The sequence below is a fragment of the Puma concolor genome, chromosome B1 (genome assembly GCF_028749965.1).
Source record: "Puma concolor isolate L17-30 chromosome B1, mPumCon1.1.hap2, whole genome shotgun sequence".
In the NCBI taxonomy this organism is placed as follows: Eukaryota; Metazoa; Chordata; class Mammalia; order Carnivora; family Felidae; genus Puma; species Puma concolor.
The window spans coordinates 79,115,426-79,120,957 of NC_141670.1; positions in this window are offsets into that span (position 1 = coordinate 79,115,426).

The following is a 5,532-nucleotide window of genomic DNA, read 5'->3' on the forward strand; positions in this document are numbered from 1 at the left end:
TTGAACAGATTGTGTCCCAAATTCCCTTAGTTTCACAGTAAGTATATTGATTCTAACCACCATCTTAAGTACTAGCTCTTCTCCATTTTACAGATGAAGAAACTGACACATAAAAGGAGTGAGTGATCTGCCCAAAGTCACATTGCTCCTACGTGATGGAGGCTGGATTCAAATATACAGTCTGTGTTTGGAAAACAGGTTCTTACCCATGAATAGGTAACTAATTACACTAAAAATGTCAGAAAACAATACTATTGTCCAAGCAAAACAGAAAATTAATAAAGTATGCTAAAATGTTTATCTCTTTATTTTTATTGCACTTAAAGAAGAGAAATAATAAGAAAAAGAAGCTGGTATAAGAAGATATTAAGGGTGATTTTGACAGAAATTTTAGAGTGCTACAGGAAATTTTGGTATGATCTCCTTTGAGTCGTTTTTTTTTTTATTTTTAAAAACGCCATTTTTAAGCAAGACTGGGTGTGTCATTTTTCTGAAGTTATATCCTTAATAAATGGCGGATTGTGGATACTTTGGCTGGAGTCGCCTTCACTAGTGCCCCTACAGGCTCCTGCGATTATTTTCCTACCTCCATCTTACTCAAATGCCAGCCTCTTCTACGTTACCTTTTTTTTTCCCCCACCAAAACAGAAATCAGCAAGCCTCAGATCTTGAGAACATATTTTTAAAACTTTTTATTTTGGAAAAATCTCAAGCATATACTGAAGCAGAGGAATTGTATAATAGACTGAACATACCTGTCATTTAGCTTCAACAATTATCAACAAATTTACATATAGCGAATCGTGTTTTATCCCTACCTAATGCCTGCTATTCTCCATTATTTTGAAGCAAATCATAAACATTCTATTATTTATTCTATATTTCACTGTTTGTTTCCAAAAGATGTGAACTCATTTGCATAATTATACCCATCAAATAATGATCATATTTAAAGATTAGTGATTATTTCATACTAAAACCAAGCATCCAATCAACATTCTTATTTCCTCAATGTCCATGTATTAAATATTACATTTGGAGTGTAATTAAATTTTTACATTAACTAAAGTTAAATTGACATTATTGAGACTTTCTATCCAAGATAAAGGTGCATCTTTGCACTTATTCAAATATATTTTTCTATTATATTTCTCAGTTCTATACTGCCTTTTTGAAAATATGACTTCTATTTCTTGGCTGAGATTTTCTATTTGTTTTTCATTTGTTTCAAGAAAATGTGTAATTTATGTTGAGGCACTTTTATCATGCCTGCTTCAAGGTCCTTAGGAGGTAATTCTAATATTCATCTCCATGTTGGCATTAGTTGATTATCATTTCTCATTCGAGTTGTGAATTCCTGGTTCTTGGTCTGATGGGAATGGGCGATTTTCAACTGCATGCTGGACATTTTGGCAATTATGTTAAGAGTCTCTGAGTTGTTTAAATTTTTCAATTTAAGATAGTCATCGTGGTCAGGTTTAGCAAGTAGATCTTGGTCTACTTTCACAGACTGTGGGTCCATGACAATTTAATTTTCAGACTTTGCAGTGCTATTGTTCTGCTTATTTATTTGTTGTTGTAAGAGTGTCACTAGTCTTTGATGGTGCTGCTTGAAGAGACAGAAAAAGCTTTGAGTTCTGGGCCACCTGGTGCCACTAGGTAGGGGAAGAGTCTCTAGCCTGCAGAGTTAAAGAAGCTTCACATGTTGGTCTGCTAGTGATGATAGTATTCACCTAATGGTGCTGTCCATCTGTCTCTCAGTGGGGAAGGGGAGTCTCAGGAATGTAGGAACAAAGTCTTCATGGACTGCATACTTGTTGTGGATCCTCCTTGTTGATAACCCCTGGCCTCCAGGTGTCTCTCAGTTGGGAGAATGGAATAACACTTCCTTGCAGTAACTTTTTAAGCACTTACTGTATTTCCCCTACAGTAATGGGTGATATTGTTTCAATTGAAGCCCATTTCAAAGTCTACTTTTTCCAAAAAGAAAATTATCAGTTTCTCTGTTTGGGGGTCACCAAACTTTTTCTGTAAATAGTTTAATAGTAAATATTTTGGTTTTGCAAACCATAGGGTCTCTGTCACAATTACTCTACTCTGACATTTTAGCAAAGCAGCCATATACAATACAGAAAAGGATGGGTGTGTTTCAATAAAACTTTAATTACAAAAACAGACAGCTGGCCAGATTTAGCCTCTAGTTCACAGAACCCTGTTCAAAGTTTTAAAATTTATTTACGTAAACTAATGCAGAATAGTTTCTTATTTCTATTTTAAATTTCTCCTATTATGACTATTTTCTCCTTGTCATTTTAGATTTTGTGTATTTGTTCTTTCTTCCTTTTGTTTCTAAGTTACACAATGCTTTGCCTGTTTTGTTGATTTTGTTGATTTTTTTCAAAGACCTAGTATTTAGTTTTATTTAATAATTCCATTTTTTTTGGTGTTTAATTCATCAGTTTTGTTTTTAATCTTCACTAATTTCTTTCTACTTTAGTGTGTGTGTGTGTGTGGGAGGGGGGTGGGGGTGTGTTTCTTTTTCTAAAATCCTGAGGTGGAAATTCATATGTTTGTTTACATTGCTATTTGGATAAATAATTAATTCTGTAAATTTTCCCCTGATAACTTCAAATATATCATGTTTTTATGTTACAATTAAAAGAAATTTTATAATTTTATTTTTCATTTTCTTTTAGATCTATTAGGATTTTTTTAAAAAAATTCTAAATAAAAATCTTTCGGGTTTTGATTTAGTTATTAATTTTTAGTTTTCTTTCATTATGGTCTAAAACTATTAATTTATATTATTTCTAGTCTTTTGAATTTATTGAGTTCTTTTTCTGTACTTTGATATAGTCAACTTCATAAATATTTCATATCCACTTGATGGAAAGTGCTTCCTCCATTATCAGGATTGATTTTGATATGTATCTCTTATCTAAGATCTACTTTGTTGAATATATTATATCTACCTTATTAAATATATCATACTTTTTTTTATAGCTTTACCAATACCTTGTCCACTTGATTTGACTTAGATGGTCAAAATTTTCTCTATTAATGTAATTTCTGCTTTATGAAAGTTGGTACTATGTTATTGAATAAATGTAGCCATTAGCACAATGAAGTCTCATTTTGTATTTCTTAATGCATTTGGTCTTAATTCTACTTTCTCAGATTTATAGTATGTAACATAGTGTTCAGTTATTATTATTATTTTAAGTAGGCGCCATGCCTACCATGGAACCAGATGCAGGGCTTGAACTCACGACCCTGAGATCAAGACTGAACTAAGATCAAGAGTCAGATGCTTAACCTACAGAGCCACCCAGGTGCTCCAGTGTTCAAGCATCATTTGTTAACTGGGGACACCTGGGTGGCTCAGTCGTTTGAGCATCTGATGGTTGGTTTCAGCTGAGGTCATAATCTCAGGTTTAGTGGGTTCAGGTCCTGCATCAGGCTCCATGCTGACAGTGCAGAGCCTGCTTGGGATTTTCTCTCTCTCTCCCTCTCTCTCTCTGCCCCTCCCTGGCTTGTGCTCTCTCTCTCTCTCTCTCTCTCAAAAATAAATAAAAACAAAATAAATAAATAATGATTTGTTAACAGGTCTGAATTTTTTTTTACTTCAAATGGGTGTTTTAAACTTATTAACATTTTTTGACATGATCAACACATCAATATTTCGTGCCCTATATCGGTTTCTTACATAAAGATATATGTATATATACATAATATGTACACAAATGAGTTAGACTAATACACTAAAAACTTACATTAGTATCTTTTTATAGTACCTTTAAATTTGCTTTTGGCTATTGCTTATTGATTCACCACTATGAACTATGTTGAAATTAGCCAGCAACCTTTCCTTTCTCCCTAATTTTTGCACAATATCCAAAATGAAGTTATATTCTTTTATTCCAGGTTAATACTGTTAAAGCAATCAGCAATCTTCTTTTTATAAATACTCTGCTTTCTCTTCTCCATTTGATTATTGTTCCATATCTACATTGCAAGAAAATACAGACACTGCATTATTGACTTCAAAACCTCTCTAATCTTTTGGTTGGCTAAAGCTCATTCTACGGTAAATTACTCAGGTAGAGCTCATGGAAATAATATTTTCTAAATCACTACATGTTCATAGGCATTTATTTACAGCTTTTATGTTGACAGTTGGTTTGTCTACATAGAAAATGTGTCTTAAATTTTCTTTCTTCTGAGTATCTTAAATGCTACTCTATTCCATATCTGGGATAAAGTGTTGCTGTAGAAAACTCTAATGATAATCTTATTTTCTTTCATTATGTATGGTTTTGTTCTTTACCTCAATGCACATGGGATTTGTTTAATCCAGTATTTCTACTAAACTATGCCTTGATGTTTACCTTTCAGTGTAGATTTTTCCAAGTATGTGGTATATATTTTAATAAGTTGCAAATAATCTTTTATTTCAAGAAATTAAAAAAAAACTTTTAGTGAGAGTATATTCTGTTCCCTTGGTTTGCTTTTCATATAATGACTCATATATAAATGTGTTGAACCTTCTTTATGAATCTCTATCACTTTCTTTCAAATTTCTTTTTAATCTTCTAATTTTTTTTTTTTTTTAATGAGAGAGAGAGCCTGAGGAGGGAGAGGGACAGAGAGGGGAACAGAGGATTCAAAGCCGGCTTTGCACTGATAGCAGTGAGGCTGATATGGGGCTCAAACTCACGAATCACAAGATCATGACCTGAGCTAAAGTCAGATGCTCAACTGACTGAGACCCCCAGACACCCCCTTTCTAATTTGTTTTTAATTTGTTCCTTCTTTCCATCTTCTACTTCTATTAAGGCATTATCAGTAGTGTTATTCATTTTCATATCCTTTGTACTCTATTCTTTTTTTTTTAATTTTTTTTACTGTTTATTTATTTTTGAGAGAGACAGAGACAGAGACAGAGTGCAAGTGGGGGAGGGACAGAGAGAGAGGGAGACAAAGAATCCAAAGAAGGCTTCAGGCTCTGACCTGTCAGCACAGAGCCCGATGCGGGGCTCAAACTCATGAACCTGCGAGATCATGACCTGAGATGAAGTTGGAGGCTTAACCAACTGAGCCACCCAGGTGCCCCTGTACTCTATTCTTTACTTATGAGATGATCGTTTCTTTTTCTTTTCTGAGTCTGTCCCCCATTTTTCCCCAAATGTAGTTTTTCTCCAACTACTTTATATTTTTAAAAATTATAATAGCTTCTATCATTTTCTTAATTTTTGTAGGTAATCTTAAGATACTAGTGTATTCATTTCTTGTCCCTGTTATGACAAATTACCACAAGCTTGATGTATTAAGACAATGTATATGTATTATTTTACAGTTCTGAGTGTCAGAATCCAAAATTGATCTCACTGGGTTAACTTACTTAACTCACTTAAGTTTCCAACAAGGCTGAGTTCCTTCTGGAGACTCTACGTGAGATTCTGTTTTCTTGCTCTTCCCAACTTCTAGAGATTGCCTACATCCTTGGCCTATAGCTGCATCTATGCATCTTCA